This window comes from Camarhynchus parvulus, chromosome Z (genome assembly GCF_901933205.1).
Source record: "Camarhynchus parvulus chromosome Z, STF_HiC, whole genome shotgun sequence".
NCBI classification, from domain to species: domain Eukaryota; kingdom Metazoa; phylum Chordata; class Aves; order Passeriformes; family Thraupidae; genus Camarhynchus; species Camarhynchus parvulus.
Window position 1 is genome coordinate 20,281,593 of NC_044601.1, and position 22,744 is coordinate 20,304,336.

The window sequence follows — 22,744 nt, forward strand, 5'->3', positions numbered from 1 at the left end:
TCAACAGTCCAGTCCATGAAAATCATTGATTTAGTCTCAGCAGTCCTCCAAGATTCCTTCTAAGATCCAGTCTCAGTAGCAGCCTCCTCCCTAGCAGGATGCTCTCGGGCAGAGTGGTGGCTGTCCTTCCTCCACCCCTCCTTAGACAACAGCTTACCACTATCTTGCGGTCAGCTTTTATTAACAACATCACTGCCTTGCTACGTACCCAGCACATCACTGATCAGAGGGCTAAAAAAAAAACCTGTCCCCTCCGGATATTCTCAACATGTGACACTTGGGGCAGCTCTGCCAGGACAGGGACACTTTTATATCACCCTGGTGATCACCAGGTTTTCATAATCTTTGTCTTCCACTCCACAAAAGAGCTATTTTAACATATCCCAATTTTTCTCATGAATGATGGTGATCCTTGTCTCTTAAAAATTTCAAGGGCTGAAATTCTGTCTTGTAGATGAGTCTAGAACTGTCAGCATTTTGTTTTGCACACCTCATCCTTTCAAGCCTATTGGCTGCTCCAGGTGACTTTTCAAATGCCAGCTAACGAAACAATGCACTATTACTCCAGAACTATTTCTGTAGGTGTTTCTTATATGCATGACACATAAACCAACAAAAGGACCCATTAATTGCTGAAAAGTCATCTTAGTTGAAAAAGTTCTGCTGGTCTTGTCAGTATGCTTGAATGAACATAACAGAAATACCACAATTTTTTTGCTGTTCAATAAGATAATATAATTTTATCCTCTGGTTTTAAACTACAAAATTTCAGTGATAATTATTTGCCAGCAATTTCTGAAATTGTGTTGAAATGCTATCTCATGGGAGTATCTGCACAATATACAGACATAATCTCAATTTATATCCAATATTGAACACTTATCTAAGGATTTAATTTAAATCTATGAAAATCAAGCTATCTGAATTTCTCCCAGTGACACTGCTAGTAAAATAAGACATGATATATAACACTGTATGAGTGTGCACGCACACTGAAATGTACTTTCCAGCATGAAGTCCCAGTTAAGCAGAGGTGCAAATAACAGCATGTGATTAATGAGACCTGTGGTTTGCAGTGCTATCTTCCAATTACATTTGTCACTTAAATTAGGCCTACATGTTGGTATCTGTTCATCATTTTTGCATTGCACAAATTATATAAAACCACTCCTGGGACGAAGTAATTATTTTTCATATCTCATGTATTTTTCTGAAGAAAACTGAGCATTGTTTTAGGTGGGTTTTGTGCAATAAAAATTTTACACACAAGCTGATCTAGAACTCAGCATAGCAGAAAAGTATTTGCAAGTAGTAACAAATTATTCCACTGGATTTTTATTGGGCCATTTCAAATACAGATGAATGCATTTTGTTCACAAAAATAAGAGCTTTTTCATGTGTTATTATTAGGCAATGATGGAAGTGTTTGAAGTATTATTCTGAAATTTTCTTATTGTTTCAATAATGTTGTCCCCTTCTTAAACAACTGAATACTTGTCTCAAAGAAGAAGTTCTCCAATTTTAAAATACTGATTATCCAAAAAAGGAGGAAAACCAAGCCCATGCCAGTTATGTGTCAAATAACGTATTCTAATGACACAGGAATGACATCACAGTAAGAACACTATAAGCCAAAAGCTGAATTGTGTGTGAACAAAACACAGACATCATTCTTTAACAAATACAAAGGTTGCATTTATCCATTGCACCAAAGGAAATTGACCACTAACTTTCATAAAAAGAGTCAAATCATAAGATCATCCCAATTTTTGCCAAATGAGGGAGCCTAACATAAACTTACTTAATTTTCTGATTTCCTGACAAACTTCAAAAGCTGTTTATGGCTTCAGAGTCACAAGCAAAGACAGAGGCCAGGTCTTTCACCAAAAAATACAGTAACATGAGCATCTTTTGCAGTAACAGGACTTGTGGCACTTACTTCAGCAGAGCTGGCATTTCATTCATGAGCAGGTAAGGGTGCCATGCGTGCACACACACACACACAAACATACACGCATAACACTTGTTAGCACATTAGAGCAGAGCAACACATTTTTAAGACATCTGCCCTTCACAAAGTTAACCCACAGCTTTTTTGAAAATTATTTCTGTTGTCGAAAGGTATTTTTTCTGTTAGTGAGCACTTAAATGCTTCCATAAAGCAATCAACTGAAAAAAAAGCTATTCAGCTTTAAAAATCACATACATATAACTGGACTTAAGACAAATTATTTAAGTGAACTGGGAACCAAATGCATTACTTTTCTCTTTGAATTACACATAGGGTAATGCACTAAGGAAAAAAAGGAAAAAAAATATTCAAAACAGCTCTAGCATTGAAATGTTTAATAACTCTACAACAAAACACTGCATTAGTTTGATAACAATGACTGTTCTTAACTGCAAACTGTAGATTGTTCTAAGAAACAATCTTTTATTCTGTAGCTTTTCAAATTATGAGCAAATAGTATCAAATTCATGGTCCTGTCAGTATGCCAAAACAAACAAAATACCAAACAAAAACCTTAGCACACACACCCCCCAGTAAAACCCAACCCCCCAGATGATTAAATCAGTTTTTGAGTAAAATGAGACAGCTGGCAAAAGGTCTTTGTATAATTTGGGAAACCAACATTATTTGACTACATTCATTTCATTCTTAAACATCCAAATTTTCACTTAGTAAAATTCATTGATAATAAAAACCCTATCCCATTATATATTTAATTTCTTCCTGTGGATATTAAAATAAACTATGTTCTGAAATTAAGAGTTAAAATACCTCCTTTTGTTTTCCATACATATTTGCCTATATAAATATACTTCATCATTTTACAAATTACAGTATTTATATTAAAGCTTTCATTCAGCAAATCATTACAGTTTAACAAGAACAAACAATCCCTGTGTTTTGGTTCTGTCTTTAAATCACTTTTGGAGATAATGAAAACCAGCCAAAATGAGTGACTGCAAATAATACAAACAACACATTTATTTAGAAAAATAAACTGAAAATGTTGCTTGTCTGTTATATTTCTCCATGAAGTAGAGACAAATGGCTAGAAAAATTTTATGTCAAGTACATATTACAAATGACTTCTTTAGCAGTAACTGGGACTAAATGTCAATGTTCAACAGGAACTTTTTTTGATGTATAATTCAATAGATTAAATTTCTCAGCTGCTAATATGATAAAAAAAAAGGATGCTATTAAAAAAGATTATATCCCCTTTTTAAATACACCTTATCATGTTGCTGCTTTTTCATATATATACATATGTATATATGTATGTATATGCATGTATTTATTTCATCCTAAGAAAGGACTGTAATCCTTTCTGTGAAGAGATCCCCATAGTGAAAGAGAGCATAAATGTCTTTCGTCAGTTCTAACTTTTTAATTCCATTTGGAGCCCTGGCAAAGTATAGCTTGTTGTGGTCAAAAATCTCCTGGGGCCATCTGTGCAAATGGTAGCACACATCATTACCCTGAATGGAAAAGACAGTGCAAATAATAGAAGTGCATCGAGATGCAATCTCTAAGAGCGGAACTTCCTCAAAGCTGGGTGGAGGACAGGAGTCAGCATCCTTTTAAGTGACTTAACTTCACTTATGCCCTGTTCCTGTATGGCTTTGAATATATACAAGGGACGACAGAGGTCTTCTTCCCCACAGACAGTAACATTTCTCTGTTACAATAAATGTATCCATTTTCTGAAATTACTAAGTGCTTCCTTTTTCCTTTTGGCTACATATTGAAATATTTGTTGATGCTGGCTGTACCCATAAAAAACTCCTTGTTTGGTACTCTGGTTGGTCAGCACAGAACTCAGGTGTCAGGCTTGGAGACAGCAGTTTCTGCAATGGGGCACACTGAGTTCTCTCATCCTTCTTTCCCACTGAATGGAATTTAAGGCTGTGGCTTTTGCCGGGACTCAGCTTGGAGCTGTCAGATCTGAGAAAGATGATTCAATGCAGATTACACTAGTGCTCAGTTGTGCTCTGACTTCAAGGGTTCTTCCATTCTCCACTAAGGGTCAGGTTTCCTGGTTACTTCTCAGATCTGGCCTGCAAGAAGTCAAAATGATGAATCTGATATGCAAATTAATAGACGTGCCTCCAAATATAGATATTCCTTCAAGCCTGAAGGTGCTGTTAAAAAGAAAAGAAGGGCAAAGTTATAAAAAATGTTACTTTAAAAAGACAAGTTAATAAACAAAATATAATTTTTAATGATAATTTCAGTTTTCATGTAAGCAGGAGTTCAAAAAATAATGGTATTTTGAAATGATCTGTTATAGTGGCACTTTATTATGTATACAAGCCTTTTTTTCTGGGGTAAATGGCTTTGACTTCAGTGGTGTCTTTGAAATCACATTATTTACATCCCCTGTGAAATCTGGGCTCTAATACTTGTTCATAAATTAGATAGAAAATGAACTCAGTAGAAGCTCCCCATCTGACGAGTAAGTTTTCTAGTCACTAAAATATTATATATAATTCTGATTTGGGTCTTTCATATTCATTTTTGTGAAACTGTTTTAATTTTTATAAAACACTAATATGCTGCAATCTAATGCTGAGGTTCACTGACTTACTGAGTTTTCCTAGCTTTATTTATTAGGGAAGATAAAGCAGCAGTGTCTAAAAAAGACACCTTAGAATACTTACTTGTTGGTAGCTAGGACACTAATTTTGGTTAAAGTATTAAATTCATATCTCCTGAGGAAAAGAATAACAACTTCCTCATGCACTTTTGGTGACTTACACCTGAAGGTACAAACTTCAATGAGGAGGAAGATCACTTCTTTGCCATTAGCTTTGTAAATCTGGCCCCTCATTCACATTTCCTCATATTTCTTACTTGAACCACTTAAATTGATGAAGATTTTCATGGGGTAGGACAGAATTGCACTGTCAGACAAAAAAAAAAAAAGGAATTTGAATTTGGTGCAATGTAAATTCTTTTTGGTTTTTCCCCCAGCGCTAAACAAAAAGATAAAATATTCAGTGAAACTTATTTAACACTCAGAACTGTTACAGTGGCCCAGTGTAACCCAATAGCCTAGCAAACATGGTAGATTTGTGATACCACTGGCTTAGCAGAAGTTGTTTTCCTAGTCAAGTATTCAGGGTTTGAGTCACATTGTTAATGAAAGAGTGTTCCAAACATCTGTTAGCAGCTTACTTTTAAAATGAAGTCAGTCTTCATATCACTGAAAACACACAACACTTTCTCAGCTGTCACAATTTCAAGCTTCAATTACATTTGGGCTAATGATTCCTGTATGTTATTACCTCATTAGAATCACCAAAAAAGACAATATTATCCATAAATGCAGCTTAATTCTCGGGAACAAGATGAATATGGTGCAACTAACATACATTTAAAATAATAACAATAATACTCACAAAAGAGATAATGCAAATAATATTTGTTGTCAGAAAACAACTTAGATTCTGAATACAGTAAAATACAATGCTGAGCACAGTAGACATGAAGAGCAATATGATCTTTTCCTCTGAGTTGTAATTCATAAAAATAGACAATCTCATGCTGTCATAGTTTAATCCCAGTAAGCAATTAAGTAATATGTGGTTGCTCAATCATTTCCTACCACACAGTGGGCTGGGGAGAACTGAGGAAAAAATTGATAAACCCAAATAAAATTTAAATATTGTAATAATAATGATAACAAAAACAACTGTAACAAAAGTGACACTAAAAAAAAGAAAAGAGAGATAAATAAACCTCAAGAAAGAAAAGGGATAGACAAATCAATATGGCTCACCAGCTGCTGACCGATACCCAGCCTGTCCTCAAGCTGTATGATCAGCTCCCACCCAACTCCCCCAGTTTATTGGACGTGAGTTTGTGGTATGGAATGTGCCTTTAGCCAGTTTGGGCCACCTCCCCTGGTTTGCTCCGTCATGGCTTCTTACGCACTTCCTCACTGGCAAAGCAGAGGAAGCTGATTTAGGGTACACATTACCAAGCAACAATAGAAACACCTGTGTGTTAATCATCATTATTCTTATTCTAAATCCAAAACGCTACTAAGAAGAAAATTAACTCTATACCAAGCACACCCAGGATGACTGCTTACAAAACCAGGAAGTGATTTATCAAGTATACGTGAATTTCTCCATCATTTCTGTCATTGACTTTTCAACCTACACAATTCAATTCACTCCATGGTTATGAGACATCCACCCTCATTTCATCAACATTCTACCAAGAAAGAAAAGACTGCCTTCTTTTCTTTATACTAACTGTGCTAAAGAGTAAAACTATGAAAATATTTTGCACCTTTCCATATTAATAAAGAATATGTTCAAACTAAAAATTACGGTTAAACTTGCTCAGCGGAAAATTCATTAGGTACCAATGCCTGCATCAAAAAACCAGCTGTACCTCTTGCTACCTCCCCCAAAAATCTATATTTGCAAACCATTATTGTACACATGGAGAAGTTAGCAGCAAGAGAAAAAAGGCCAGTCACTGAAAAAAAACCACCTGCCTACTAATTACAGACTCCTATCCTGAACTGTCTAGCTTTTAATCCTATAGTCTGTACTGTTTTTGGTAGCAAGGCTGTACATTCAGATATGTGTATTTAATTCATCATTACAAAATAATTTTGTTACAGCATACCCTATCAATAAACTCATAATAAAACTCTGACCCTATTAAAGTCATTATTAGGGAGCTAGGGCTCAGACAATTTATAGGAAACCATTTTGTTCACTCACGTCCCTTCTCCTTTTCAGTACTTGGGCAGCATTGCCATGTCAGTCTCTTCTTTCTACAGCATCATTATTAAGCCCCAAAAGCTAGAGAATCAAAGAAACCAATGTTGCTCTTCTCCCCATTATTCAAAACTAGATAACCACTCTTCTGTACTAAAAAAATAAATTTCACTTTGCTGCGTGTATTACCTGAAAATCATCTATGTCCTTCTGCACAGTTCTTAAAAAACTGAGAGAGAGAGTCTAGTCCCCTCTACAAGGAATCCTCCTTCTGATCATGGCCATGACCATATTGAGTCTGGACAAATTGCTATGCAGAGCCCTGTGAATGGAAAATGTTAAGGGACAAGGCTACGAAGGGAAGCCTCCTTTCAGCCTCAGACCCATGAAACAGCTGCCCCATTCTCAGATGCAGAGAAGCCACTGCATTTATTGATCTTTAAATAAAGTCTTTAAATAAAGACCAATAAATCCAGTGACATGATTGGAAGACATCAAGAAAATTATACAGAAGACATCACCAACTTTGAAGTGATATGCACAGTGAGGATGTCAATAATCACAGAAAGAAATACTTTTAGTGATGCTTTCTATACTGGGCCTCATGCCTTTATCAAGAAAAAAGGAGAAAACAACTATGAAATGTAATTCATGTTCAATTGAGAAAGGGAGATTTACTTGATTTTTACTAAGCCATGTAATTTCTGCATCATTTTAAGTCTGGTAGAAGCACGGGAAAGACCAGGCAAAAAAAAAGCTTTGTTATTTTGGCTATTTTAGCCCAGACAGTGTAATTTGGACATATGTTATCATCTGTCTTAAGTACACTGCAAGTCAGAGCACATGCCCTGTTATTAGTTGTACTTACATATTTAGGAGTACAACAAAAGTTCTTATGTTTTGAAAAAAAAGTTACAAAAAATCATATAGTAATAAATCTTCCTAAACATAGTGCAGGTATCTTCTTGGTATTGTTTAAATACTAATGGCATCTGTTAAGTTGTTGTAGTGGTTTTGGTTGGCCAACTTGAGTTTTCCTGGCCAATGCACCAATTCATTGGTGGGTCTAGCACTGGCTAAATGCCAGTGCAACCCACTAGGATATACTTATTTCCTGCTGTGATACAGGATTAGGAGAAAGGAAAAGCAGGCTCAAAACTTTAAAAGGGTATAAAGAAAAGTTTATGAACAGAACTAAAAGAATAATAAGAATCAGAAAAAAAACTTCAGAACACTTCTCCTCTCCCTACAACTTTTTCTTTCCCACTACCAATGTACAGAAACAATTCAGTCATTTCATCATCTCTAGAATACTCTTTCTTCAATTCACTAAGGGAGACGAGTCCCTCTTGTCATTTCATGGAGACTTCTCCAAAAGAAAATGGTTGGCTCGTGGCTTTTAAATTCCATGAATAGCAGCCGCGCAGGAATCTGCAATCGTGAGGTCCCTCCCTTCTTTTCACAACCTTCCCACAGCTGCATTTATGGGCCATGTCAACTTATGGTGTACTGTTTTAAGGATGACCTGTTGAAGAGCAAAGATTCTCATTATCTATCTGTAAGATCATCTTCATCTCTGGGAACGGAGGTCGTCTTCTTTCCCTGGGGGCAAAGAGTCTTCATCACTCTTCTCTCTCTTTCTGTTCAAACTTCTCATGGGATCACAGCTACTTCAACATCTGCTTGTTTTAGCATAGATGCCTTTGCTACAATTTGAACACTTCATCCCCCATACTTTTCAATGAGTTACAGGGAAAAAGAGTCTGATATATCAATTATATTCTTCTCCACAGCTTTACAAGAGGTTTTCAGACCAAAACTAAAGGCATCTCCTCATTCTCCTTCCCATCTGGAATTTGACTTCTTCTTTACTGACTTCAGTGTCTAATGTTGCCTTCTACATGCCTTTACTCTCTTTCTTTTCTTTCACTCAAGTAAGCATCAATGCTTTGCAAGTTTCATCTATCTGTGCAGTGAAGAGTCAAATCTCACCCAGGCCTGCAGGTTACCCTGTGATCCCTGCCGGGCTGGGCCGGAGCACTTATAGTGATGTATTTCAGCCCGCACTGGGGGGGGGGCTGTGTCAGGGTTGGTCCAAGACCATGATTAAAGTCTGTGGCTGGCTTTGGTTTTGCTGCATTCAATTCCAGCTGCAGGGCCACTCTCTGTTCAGGCTGCAGGGCCGCCTCTGGCCTCAGCCGCAGGATCTCATGAGCGTCTGTCCTGGGAAGGGGACCTGGCGACAAGATGTTACCAGCCATGGCCCAGCCCTGCCTCGGCCAGGGCCCACAGCCTCCCCTCTCTCTGCCTGGCAGCCGCTGGGGCCCAGCCTGGCCAGGGTAGGGCCTGCTGGGCTCCACGGAAAGGGCTCAGCTCTGTTATAGATGGATAATGAGATGATTGGCTCTCACAATTAAAAGATAACTATTGTTATCTTTTAACTATTGTGTGAATATTAAGAAAAGCTTTAGTGATGTATAGTTATGTTATTGTAGTTTAGATGTACTATGTTCTCCCCATAGTTCCCCTTTCCCCCCTGTATTGTTACCCTCAGACAGCCAGGGTGGTTGAGGGCAGGTAAAAATAAGGCGTGCACGTGTGTCCCTTGCATGGGGCAATTGGGAATGGACAAGCTTGTTGCTGAGGGGGTGCAGCATGGCAACACCTGGCCTCCAATCAAGTTACAAGAAAAGAGTTTCTGCTGATAAATGGCACAGAAGAGCTGACTGACAGACTTTGGGAGGGGCCAGGGCTGGCTGATGCAGCCCCCAGGGGTATAAAAGACTGAGCATCCATCTTGAAGATGAGCCAGCCACATGGTATGCACACAGGGCAGTTCCCAGTGCTGCAGCTTTTTCCTTATGCAGTCCTTTTGTTGTATTTTTGTTAAGGTTTGGAAAACCTTTCTACATTTTCAAAGTGAGCAGTTGTTTCTCACAGCCCTGTGGCAGAGCCCACCCAGCCCGACGCAGCCGAGACCAGGGAGGTCAAGCCAAGCTTGTTACTTGTTTCCAGGCCTGGAGGAAAAGAGAGCATTCCCGAGGTTTGTTCATTTTAAAATGCAAATCTCACAGAGGTGGATCTAGTTTTTAATCGGTTATTAACATAGCCAATTAAAAAGCTATGTTAAAAAGCTAGCCAGCAATTGGTTTTGCTAGGCACAGAGAAAGCTCTCAGCAGCTCTTCTCAGAAAAAATCACTTTTGTGGGTGGCTCCTATGCAAAACCAGCGCAGTTGTCTGTTGTATAAATTACTTACTTATTCCTGAAAAATACAGAAATATTTAGATTCAGACATGACTATTTTATTTATTTTATCTTAAAATTTTTACTCTTTTAGGTAAGATTAATTACTATGCTAAATTCCTCATTTGAAGAATTACTAAAAGTAAAGGGAAAGCTTCCCTAAAATCATGGGAATTTTTGCTAGTTTCTACTGTCCAAGAAATCCTCATCATGATACCTGTTGAGACATCTTTTTCTGTAAAAACTAAACCACCTAAATCTAAACAACACAGGATGCTAACAAACCACCACCAAACTTTTTTGTAATTATTCCTACTTTTTCACCAGAAGCTTCAGAAAACATATTTATGTGTGATTTCCCATCCTGCTGTTTTAATCTATAAATAATTTATTTGTCAATGAGTAAATAAGAAATCCCAGTTGCTTATTGGAAGTTTATCTTTCCAAGCTTAGGAAGAGATTGAAAATGGCAAGAAAAGTGAAAATATTTACACATTACAAATGAAATGTACACATTTCCCTTTTCTTCTTTACATACTACATTAATTTATGCATTGACAGTGTGTATTAGCTTCTACAATGGTATTCTTGTGATCTCACTAGCCACTCCTAGCAACACTTCCTATTAAGTTCTTTGTCATGCCAGTTTTGCTATCTCCAGAGCTTTCCCTATTCAAAGTTCTATAAATATAATCCTGAATAGAAAACCATAAATTATGTCAGAATGTATATGATGAGAGTATTTACTAAATACAGTTATCCAACTGAACTCCAACTGTTTGAGTAGTATATTCATAGATATTTACTATCTTTGTCTGCTTGCACAACCAAATGAAGACTACTCATTGACTCTGAGAGCTACTGTAATTTTTTATAGTGAGAAGCATGCAATCAATGTCAGCGGCAATGTGCTTATCAATATATGACACTCATAAAATCTCCTGCTTGTTACTGCTTGTTAGTACTGGCCACATTTATGTAGTGCTTGTCCTGGTCAAGTATCAAACAGTTTAGATTTGAGAGAAGTAATATTGTAGGACCTACAACATGCTATCAAGCCTTTTCTTTGGTTTTTTTGGTGTTTTTTGTTTTGTTTTCGAGGTATTTTTTGTTGATTCCACTAGTTCCCAATATAGCTGATATCTAAGCAGCCAAAGTTACAAGTTGAGAGGTACCATGTGTCTTGACATCACAGGAGTCAGTAACTTACACTATGGGTTGCTATGATGAATGCAAAAAATGACAAAATTCCAATAAAAAAAATGCTAATAGGGAAAAGAATGGTACTGGGAAAAGACCTAATGATGTATCCCGGGAAAACCTGGCAGTCTTGTTCACTGGTCAGAAGCATGTCACCTTTTAAAAGAAGAACACATAAATTCTAAGTAGAGTAGTATGTACAGGATGCACAGAACGTACAAATTAGATTTTTAGAATTCCTCAGACATACTTTTGGCAGTGACAGTACACTTCTGTTTACCATTTCAAATTTTAGAAACATTTTCATTGGGTAATTTTTCTTTACATGAGTTTATTTTCATTTGCCTTTTTGGTTCATTAGGTGTTAGAAAACTGTTTTAGCGGTATCATAATGTATATTTTAAGATAGAATTGGTTATGCCAAGTGTGAACACAGTCCTGGGAAGCTTATTTATTTTCTCATGACTTTTTGGCTATGTTATGGTACATCTTTCATGAGAAAGGTACTCAGATATTTCTGGGAGGGTGGTTTTGATTAATTTTCTCTCTCAGATATACATTCACCAGCTCCCAGAAAATTATTGTGCTTTTTCTTTGTACTAGAGCATAAAATTTGAGCTATGCCTTTCATTTCAAATTAAGAAGTTATAGCTCGTCCCAATATTTATTGGCAGACAGGCTTCTGATGTAGATTTGCTTAAAAAGCAAGTCTAATTACACATAAATGCTTGCTTATCAATTGTTGCAATAGAATATATATGTCAATATGTAAATATAAGCATTTATATGTATATTTATGCATTATTCATGTGTCTTATGTATGTGTATACATATAACGTACATACAGACATATTAATTCACTTTTTCTTCTACTCCTTTGGACTAGATGCTGGACAAATCTTGGACAATACCCAGACGACTGCAGCCAGTTAGTCTGTAGTTCACAAGGTCACATCCACAAGCTCAAGTGGCCACTACAGTTGTGCCAACAGCAGCAACTCATGTGAGAATTACACTGGGTGGATGTCTTTATGCAGAAGCACTCAAACTTCAGCTTAGTTCCATCCCTAGAAGATACATCCTAATGATAACATGGAAATTACTGTGAACTGACAAATACTTTAATGTCTGGGGTGGTTCTTCAACAGGACATATCAATTGTCTAGCTATAAGTTCATTTAAAAAGAAAAGTACTTGAGCATTGCTTCATAAGGGGTTATGAAATAATTTATACCATGTGCTTAGTAGACAATAATCAAACCATAAAGCCAGTTCTTGCATATGAGGCACTTCACTCTGTAAAAGAAAATTTGGCTGCATTTCTGGTTTGGTTGCAGATTTTTTTTGAGATCCAAGCAATAATTTTAATCAACATGCTACAAGCTAGCATTTTATTTCACTCTGTCCTTTTCAGGCTCTACAGATTTCTGTTTATTTTCAGAAGTGAATAATTTGAAATATTCAACCTGCAAGCCAAAACACTCAAAAATAATTTAGATGCTTGTTGAGGTTTGGCTACACTTGTGAAACAAATAAACCCTGCAATGCTAGTGGTGAACAACTTGTTTCTTCAGCATCCTTCCCTGAATATGGAGGGATGCAGATGGACATTTACCTAAACCTGAGGCCTACTGCTGTTTTCCCAAATTAAGGCTGTGTATCTGAGATGCTCCAAGGGAATCTCCTATGGTCCAGGGAACCCACCCATTCATTCTTATTGCATTTCTTTTAATATAAGAATTAGGTAATATCAGATACTATTTTCATATGCTCTTATTTTTGCCTGCCTTTTCATGCTGAGTCAAAGCAAATTTCCTTAATTAGTTTGAATGCATATCTGTGTCAACTAGAGGTAGAACAAAGACTAGTAAAAGAAAGAAATGAACATTTTATTTCTAATGATTAGTGAAATATAACTACTGAAACACTTGGGAAGTTGGTTACAAAGTTTGTCTACATGGGCAGTATCATAATAAGTAAATATTGAAACAAAAAAATATCAAGGATGAAGGAGGTTTGCATTTGGAATTACTTCCAAAGTATGACACATCCAGTATCTAGCTCTGGGAAGTTCCATATCAGTGCTGCACCTAATACCTCTTTAATTAATCTGAGGACCTTGCCATCTCTGCCTTCCAGTTCATGGCAGAAAGTAAAAGGATGGAAGATGTGATATGTAAGAAAATATACCAGCACCCTGTACCCCATGTAAGTCAGTAATTTTTCTGTAAAAATTCAGGTATCCTGTGGCATACTTTTGAAACAGTCAGTTCCTGGAGCTGATTATACAACAGAAAACAGGATGATAATAAAAATCCCTGTGAACCTACACTCAATGAATAAAAATAAATTACTTTGGTATACAGCATAATCTACTTGACAAAGGAAAAACCTTTTATCAGTCAGGGAAAGGGACATTAAAATCATTACAACTGAAAGTTCACACAGAATAGTTAAATGCTTTAAAGACTTGCCTCTGCTATTATTTAAAAATTTTTATGTTTCAATTTTTAGAGTTTTGAGGTTTTTGTATAATTACATGTCTTAAAATGACCTGTGAACGGCTTGAAAATCATTCTCCCCTGAGTACATCTTCCAGTTGACAGGTGTAACCTTTTCTTATTCAGCCCGAAGCTAGGAAGGATAAATGATAAGTGAGCTGGCAGCTCTCCACCTCCTTATTTTTCGAAAAAAATAACTATATGGGTGAAAAGAGACATGTAGGACACAATGTAACTATCAGTATTTCTGCTTTTTTTTTTTTTGTGACATTTACAGATCTTTCATCTATTTCAAATTACTCAAGCAGTCCATCACCCTTGTAGGAATAGGCCTACTTTGCAAGCCAAAAGGACTTTAAAGACATCAGAAAAAATCCATAAATTCTCTGATGCATTTTTTCTGCAATTTACCTGTTGAGGGATGAAATAATTTGTGATTCTAGCTAACCATTCACTGTTCATTACCATGTGCTTCACATAATTTATTTTTTCCTTTATCATTTGGCACAAATATTTTGCCACACAAGAAAAAAGTATTCATTTCACTGACGATAGATATATAGAGATTACTGAAATTACATTATCCTGCTCTCCCTAAACACGCCATTGTGACTAAAGGCACACAGTGATTCATTATTATTACTATTAATTATTATTCTGGTTAGTCAAAATACTCAAATTCAATTATTTTCTTTCTGTGAGGTTGCTGGACACTGGGATGTTCTGTCTTTGTTTCTAGGAAGTTTTAGCTACTAGAAATTACTGAGTAGCTCACAACTGAATCTTGGGCAGAAATCTCTAAATCTAGTAGAGGTCCTGAGGCCAACAAAGAGAGTTTACTACATAATTTAACGGCCTGTTGGAAGACTTCCCACCCACCCAATCACAGCCCTTTTCCAGCAGGTAGAATAGTAAGGGTTCCATCAACTCTTGAGACTTTCTCCACTGTGAAATAAAAGTACTAAGGCTTCTATGCATTCATTTACCAAGACTTAACCAGTTACTATCTTGAGCTCCCAAGGAAATTATGGTATAAGGAAGAAATGGAACATAAGCCACAACAGAGACTGAATATATTTTTAGATTGGAAGGTGAAAATAATATCAGGGTATTATTTGGTATCTTCATATATGTTGTACTTTCAGCAGCAAATATGCATGAAAGAGATCAACCTGGCATGACACTTACATTGAAGATATTTGGAAGTCTCCTTATGGAAAACACTATGTATTTTCCAGGAACATTAACCTTGGAAAGAGCTCTAAGTTTTGATTACTCTACTAGAATGTATGTACTTACAGGATTATAAAAATAAATACAGGAATGTATAACTTTTGCAAATATACAATGATTCAATGCAAACTTTCTTTTCAGGGGTCAACTTTTGTTTCAACAGCTCTTGCAAATACCCGTATATAAAAAAAGAGATGGTCCTCTTCAGCCTCTCTTAAAATCTACTTATTAGTTTTCTTACCTACCACTCAAACACAACAAAACATATGAAACTGACTTAAAAAAGGATGAAATAGCAGTTTATCAGAAATATCAGTATTTACATTCTTCTTAGGCACTCAGAATTATGCCTTTTAATTTATTTTGAGCAATCCTAGAAATGAGTTTCCAGAACTGGATTATGTAAGTGTGACATAACATTGTTAAAGGTGTTACAGACCATGTGATAGGAGCAAAAGGGGAAGGAAAGACTCCTGAATCTATTATTTGGATAATTCCCCCTGCTTCAGTCACAATGCACTCTGTTTTGTTTTCGTGGTGGGTTTTGGTTTTTTGGGTTTTTTGTTAGTTTTTGTGTGTCTACGTGTGCACATTGTGTATGCATGGAAATGTGCAAATAATTGCGTTTTGGACAGCACAATGGAGAGGGGAAGTATTTACTGAAAATTCTTACCTAGTTAGAATAGTAATGAAAAGTAAAATGGCTTCATGTTTCCCCTGCAAATTCAAGGAGAGAAGGCGTAGTTTTGGCCTGATGAAATTTTCTTCAAGATTAATATTGAAAAATATATTATTCCTCACTAACACTTCCCTTTAAAGTTATCTAAGAGCCTCTTAACTCTTAATGCCTCAAAGAGCATCTAAGGGCAATACAATAATTTTTTAGTGATGAAAACTGGAACAGCTGCTTTTATGTCCAATTATTGTATTTTGTAGCCACAAACATGTCCTGGATAATAACCTGAATCATCTGTATCAATAATTGGAACAACATAGTTACTGCTTGCAAAGAAATACTGAACTTTCAAAATACATTCCCTATATAATAAAAAAGGCATCAATTTATAAGCATCACTGAAAGTAAAGATGCTAAATTTACTTCTGTAAACTGTTTTATCTGTGCCATAGTAATTCTCCAAAAAGAAAACAAGGAAACAGAAGAGCAGGAAGAAATATAGAAAATTCTTAGCATGTGAGCATATAAATCACTGCACTAACCTCAACTGTAAGTCAGCAATCAGCTGAAAGCTCAGTGATGATGTAACAAAATTTTCATGTACCGTATCAAAACTGCAAAAAATATAATGTACAAATGACAAGCTGACAGCTCCTCTCTGAAAAGTCTTTTTCCACAACACCATCAGACTCCATTTTGAGTGAAGTCTTACCACTCCTCCCACCAACATAGAGTGTGTGCTGAACAGTAAATTGCTAGCTACGTCCTTCTGAAATTTTCTATTAAAAGTCTCAGGACAGCCAAAATTATTTTACTTTGAGAACCAAATTTTAGGCTATTTTAAAGAATGTCTAAACTTACTCCAGGAGAGAATGGTTGGCTCAGCTGCCTTTGTTGCTGCAATAAGTGTCAGGTAACTCCACTCCACAAGAGAATGTGGCTTTACTCAAAGGACTGGGGGGAGAGAAGTTAAAGAGTCAGAACACTTCACCTCCTCTGTAGCTTGTGAGAAGTCAGCTCCTGGTGTAGGACCTGAGAAGGAAAACAGAATTTGCTGAGGTTTTCACTGGCTGTTGAGAAAGAAGAACAGCTGGCACAAAGCATGACCTGGCTGGTGATCACATTTGCAGAAGCAGCAGCTCAGGGTCTGAAGGAGATCTGATGGGAAACTGTGGCTAATGGGGAGGCTTTACGGGTGATGCCCTTGGAAGTGCTTACATAACTGCTGGACACACTGAAGAGGGTGTGTTTGTGGAGGCTGCAAAAGAGAAATTCACCCTATCCCTCAGGTATAGGATACAGCAGATGAAAAAATGGATACTCTGTCTTTTCAGCATGATACTTGTATTGCTTTTCCAAAATCCAATGATCATCTCAGTACTCTCTCTTTTTTAGCAGCACCTTCCTCTACCAAAATCTCAGAGCAGCCATGAGCAGCTGAAGCCATACTGCTACATACAGAAACACAGAGCATGCTTCAGATACAGGGAGCTGTGAGTTTAAAATGCCTCAGGCAGAGGAAGCAAGTCAATTTGGATTTCTCTTATCTGTAGCAACAGAGGGCAAAAGAAAGGCAGTCTATAAACACCATCTCCTTCTCCAGCAATTTGTAAACCTAGCACATCTGTCCCATGCTTTATTTATGAGTGAATGAAAAACAATTGGATTTGTGTCAGATAGAATATCTAAATGCTGAAAGGAATGACAGATTTTGGTTTTTCATTTTGGCCATACAAATACACAGTTCATGTTTACTTTCACTACGAGTCAAAATCCACTGTCTTTCCTTAGAGTTATAATTAAAAGGATGGATAAAAACAAAACCTTTGGCCCTGCTGGCTTGCATTACTTGAAACAATGCCACCTCAGGTAGTTAAAATATTGGAAAACTAAAACTGCCACTCCTCTTTTTCTTTTTGATGACTTGGACTCTGAGACCAGTAGCGTGTTAACTATATTTCTCATGTTACTAATTTCAAGGGAAATGTCACCGTAGAGCTACAGATAGCAACAAAAACAGTGAACCTTCTATTTCGCCTGTGGGCTGAAGTCAAATTATACACTAGTTAAAAAAGGGAATTACATGGTATGCAAGGATTTTCTACAGTGGAGATTAGAGGTGAATAATTCTTTCCATGTATTATTCTCCTTCCTTTACCCCAAAAATAGCTCCCATAAATAAGAAAGTTCAAAAACTGTAAATTGTTTAAGAGTTAGCTGAACACTGTACTAAATGATAAGGACGCATCAGAAGTAGCTAAAATCCATACTGTGCTTTAGAAGCTTTAATTGAAAAACAAGTCTTCTGCTGTTGAGATGGAAATTAATTTATAAATCTATGTGTAGAAGCAATTACAAATAATTTTATTTTTATTGCAGCTGTCTAATAGTGGCACTACAAAAACTAAGTTGGATGATGGTATCTCAGATAAGTTTTTTCCCTTTAAAAAATAAGCAATCAGGAAAAAGTAAGATAAAGGCTTTTGCAGAAGGATCAATATGCTCTTGATCTGGTTTGAGAAAGTACCAGAAAGTTCTCTCAGAAAATCACAGGATTATACAGACAAACTCCCTTTGTTTAATAGGATTTTTAAATAATCACAGAATCACAGAATTTCTAGGTTGGAAGAGACCTTTAAGATCCTCGAGTCCAACCCATCTTCTAACACCTCAACTAGATCATGGCACCAAGTGCCAGATCCAGTCTTTCTTTAAACACATCGAGGGATGGTGACTCCACCACCTCCGTGGGTAGATGATTCCAGTATTTGATCACTCTTTCTGTGAAAAACTTCCTCCTTAATTCTAGCCTGTATCTCCCTTGGCGCAGTTTGAGACCATGTCCTCTTGTTCTGTCTGTTGTTGCCCGGAGAAAGAGACCGACCCCCAGCTCACCACAGCCACCCTGCAGGAAGCTGAAGAGAGTGATAAGGTCACCTCTGAGTCTCCTTTTCTCCAGGCTGAACAACCCCAGCTCCCTCACTCGTTCTTCATACGGCTTGTGCTCCAAGCCCCTCACCAGCCTCGTTGCTCTTCTTTGGACATGCTCAAGCATCGCAAAGTCCTTCCTAAACTGAGGAGCCCAGAATTGGACACAATACTCAAGGTGTGGCCTCACCAGTGCCGAGTACAGGGGAAGAATGACCTCCCTGCTCCTGCTGGTCACACCATTCCTGATACTGGCCAGGATGCCCTTGGCCTTCTTGGCCACCTGGGCACACTGCTGGCTCACATTCAGTCCGCTGTCAACCAGCACCCCCAGGTCCCTTTCCACCTGAGCACTGTCCAGCCACACCATCCCCAGCCTATAACGTTGCAGGGGGTTATCGCGGCCAAAGTGCAGGACTCGGCACTTGGACTTATTGAACTTCATCCCATTGGTTTCTGCCCATCCATCCAACCGTTCCAAGTCCCTCTGCAAAGCCCTCTGTCCCCCTAATAGATCGGCACATGCTCCCAGCTTAGAATCATCTGCAAATTTGCTAATGAAAGACTAAACCCTCATCCATGTCATTGATAAAAATATTAAACAGAACTGGCCCCAGCACAGACCCCTGAGGGACACCACTGGTGACTGGCCGCCAGCTGGATGCAGCACCATTCACCACCACTCTCTGGGCCCGGCCATGCAGCCAGTTCCTAACCCAGCAAAGAGTGCTCCTGTCCAAGCCACGGGCTGCCAGCTTGTCTAGGAGTATGCTGTGGGAGACAGTGTCAAAGGCCTTGCTGAAATCCAAATAAACAACATCTACAGCCTTTCCTGCATCCACTAGGCGGGTTACCTGGTCATAAAAAGTGACCAAGTTGGTTAAACATGACCTACCTCTCCTAAATCCATGCTCACTGGGTCTGATACCCTGGCCATCCCGTAAATTCTTTGTGATGGCACTTAATGTAAACTGTTCCATTATTTTGCCAGGTACTGAGGTCAGGCTGACTGGTCTATAATTACCAGGATCTTCCTTTGCACCCTTTTTGTGAATGGGTATCACATTGGCCAGTTTCCAGTCATCCGGAACCTCACCAGTGAACCAGGACTGTTGGTAAATGATGGAGAGTGGCTTTGCAAGCTCATTTGCCAGCTCTCTCATTACCCTGGGGTGGATCTCGTCTGGTCCCATAGATTTATGAACATCCAAGCATTTCAGTAGTTCTTTGACTGCCTCCTCTTGGATAATGGGGGGACCATTCTGCTCCCTGACACCATCTACCAGCCCAGGCGGGCAGGTGTCTTGAGGGCAAGTCATCTTCCCACTAAAAACTGAGGCAAAGTAGGCATTAAGCACTTCTGCCTTCTCCTCGTCTCCAGATACTAAGTTCCCTGCCTTGTCCAATAAAGAACAAAGGCTGGTCTTACCCTTCCTTCTAGCATTAATGTATTTGTAAAAACATTTTTTATTATCCTTTACAGAAGTCGCCATTCTAAATTCAAACTGAGCTTTGGCCTCCCTATTTTTTTTCTGCATACTCTAGCAGCCTTCTTGAATACTTCCTTAGAGACCTGACCCTCCTTCCAATGCTGATACATCCTCTTTTTATTTCCAAGTTCCTCCAAAACCTCCTTGCCCAGCCAGGCTGGACGTTTACCCTGTTGGCTGATCTTTCGGCACACAGGGACAGTCTGTTCCTGTGCCCTGAAGATCTCTGTTTTGAGGCATGCCCAGCTTTCCTGAACTCCTTTGTTTTTAAGAGCTGCTTCCCAAGGGACTCTCTGAATAAGTCTCCTAAACAGGCCAAAGTCTGCCCTCTGGAAGTCTAATGCAAGGGTCTTACTGGTGCTCCTCCTGACTTCACCAAATATTGAGAACTCTATTATTTCATGATCACTCTGCCCCAAGCGACCTCCAACCACCACATCTCCCACCAGCCCATCTCTATTTGCAAACAGCAGATCTAACATAGTCCCTTCCCTGGTAGGTTCACCCACCAGCTGCAACAAAAGTTGTCCTCCATACATTCTAGGAATTTCCTGGATTGACTCTTTACTGCTGTATTAAGTTCCCAGCAGATGTCTGGTAGGTTGAAGTCACCCACAAGAACAAGGGCTGATGATCTTGAAACATTATCTAGCTGCTTATAAAATAAGTCATCTACCTCTTCTTCCTGGTTGGGTGGACGATAACAGACTCCCAGTAGGGTGTCGGCCTTGTTGGCCTTCCCTTAATTCTTACCCATACACATTCAACTCCATCTTCCTTAGTTCCAATTTCTACAGCATTGAAAGTCTGCTTAATATAAAGGGCCACCCCTCCACCTCTTCTTCCTTTTCTGTCTCTTCTGAAGAGCTTGTATCCATCCAGTGCAGTACGCCAGCTATGTGAGTCATGCCACCATGTTTCCGTGATGGCAACTACATCATAGCTCTGCAGTTGCACCATGGCCTCCAGTTCTTGTTTGTTGCCCAAGCTGTGTGCATTGGTATACACGCACCTCAGCTGGGCTACTGACTTCACCCCTAACTTAGCCTTGCAACCCTTGGGTCTGCTTACAGATAGCTCAGCTGCTTCCCCTTCCCCCTTCAAACCTAGTTTAAAGCCCTCTCAATGAGGTCTGCCAGTTCATGAGTTAAAACCTTTTGCCCTTAACTGAGAGATGTACCCCATCTGGTTCCAGCAGAGCAGATGCTGTAAAAGTTTCCCCATGATCAAAGAATCCAAAATTATGCTGATGACACCAACCCTTAAGCCACTTGTTGATGATGCGGATTCTCTTGTTTCTTTCATCATTTTCCTCTGCTACCAAAGGGACTGAGCAGAACACTACCTGAGCTCCTGCCCTATCAACTACCTGACCCAGCACCCTGAAGTCCTTTCTAATTGCCTTGACACTCCTCTTTTCAATTTCATCACTGCCAGCCTGGAGTATCAGCAGTGGGTAATAATCAGAGGCCTGAATCAGCCCAGGGAATCTCTCAGTGATATTTTGTACCTGGGCCCTGGGGAGGCAAGAGACCTCCCTGCGGGATGGGTCTGGTCGACATATGGGGCCTTCAGTTCCCTTCAGAAGGGAATCACCTACAACAATTACCCTTCTTTTCTTCTTGATGTTAGAGGTAGTGATCTGTCTTACAGATGAATCATAACTGGAGGGTTCACTGGGCAGAAAATTTTCTCCTATATCATCTAGTTGGGTCTCTAGATCCAGGACCTCATACCTATTCTGAAGTGGCACCTGTTTGAATGATGGGGATGGGGGGGAGTTTTTGTTATTATTAAATAAAGGCCTGTTAACTGAGATGGAATTAGAAGGAAAATCCAAGGAGGTTATTTATGTTTTCTGTATTAATAAAAATGTAATTCCTATTGTTGATTCCTACAGAAACCTGTGCAATAATGATGATTAATAGAATTTTAATTTCTCATATAATTTTCCAGCAATTAGAAAATCTATGTTTAAAAGCACCCTAAGGTGACATATTCTTAGTGAATACGTTAAAAATGTGTCTTGTACCCAGAAACTGCACTTATTCATAAATATACTGGGCACCTTTCAGTACTTACAAAAATGCATGGGTACTTAAAAAGCTAATTTTAAAACATCAGCTAAACTAATAATTGTTTGATTTAATGCTTTTACAATAGATTTTTTATTTTATTCCTTCTGTCATACCTTATTACTGATAAATTGATGGGTTCTGATGGAAGATACAGAAATAAAATTTGTATTAACTGTTTCATGCTGAACCATTTATGCTCCATGTGATCTAGTGCAGATTGATTTCCACCTTTCAAACATGCCTTTAAAAAAGAAGCTGCATGGAAGGAACACTGCACCTATCTTTGGGTTGTTCTACTCTCTTCACTGTGGTGATGCCTCAGAATAGGTGGACACCTCCCCACCTACATAAGCTGTGCACCTGGGACGACGGAACAGCCTGGACATAGGTGAGAGATCTGCACCAGGAAGAAACAATCTACAAGAGCTGCAGATGCAGCCCCATGGCAGGGATGTGGATGACTTGTACTGCCTCTTTGCAGGCTCCCCAGAGTGTGTCTACACTGCCACCACGGAGTGCAGACACAACAGCCTGCTGTTCCTGCCCCAACATCTCCCTGTATCCCACCTGCCTGGCAAGTCTCCAACCCTCTGAGGGCAGGCAGGCTTACACAAGGTGCAGCAGTTCAATGTGGTACACACTT

General features: G+C 38.5%; 1 protein-coding gene across 3 annotated transcripts in view; it reads right to left on the bottom strand.

Annotated features, from left to right (window-relative positions):
* Window positions 1–306: 306 nt before the first annotated feature.
* The window catches only part of PRR16 (proline rich 16), a 145,085-nt gene continuing 122,647 nt past the window's right edge, over window positions 307–22,744 (bottom strand). For 2 of the 3 annotated variants that reach the window (XR_004061517.1, XM_030969393.1), the window contains exon 3: window positions 307–4,152. The gene's annotated coding sequence lies outside the window, so the exon portion shown is untranslated. Of the gene's footprint in view, window positions 4,153–16,466; window positions 16,638–22,744 lie in introns of all 3 variants that reach the window. The other variant, XR_004061518.1, reaches the window with a different exon arrangement.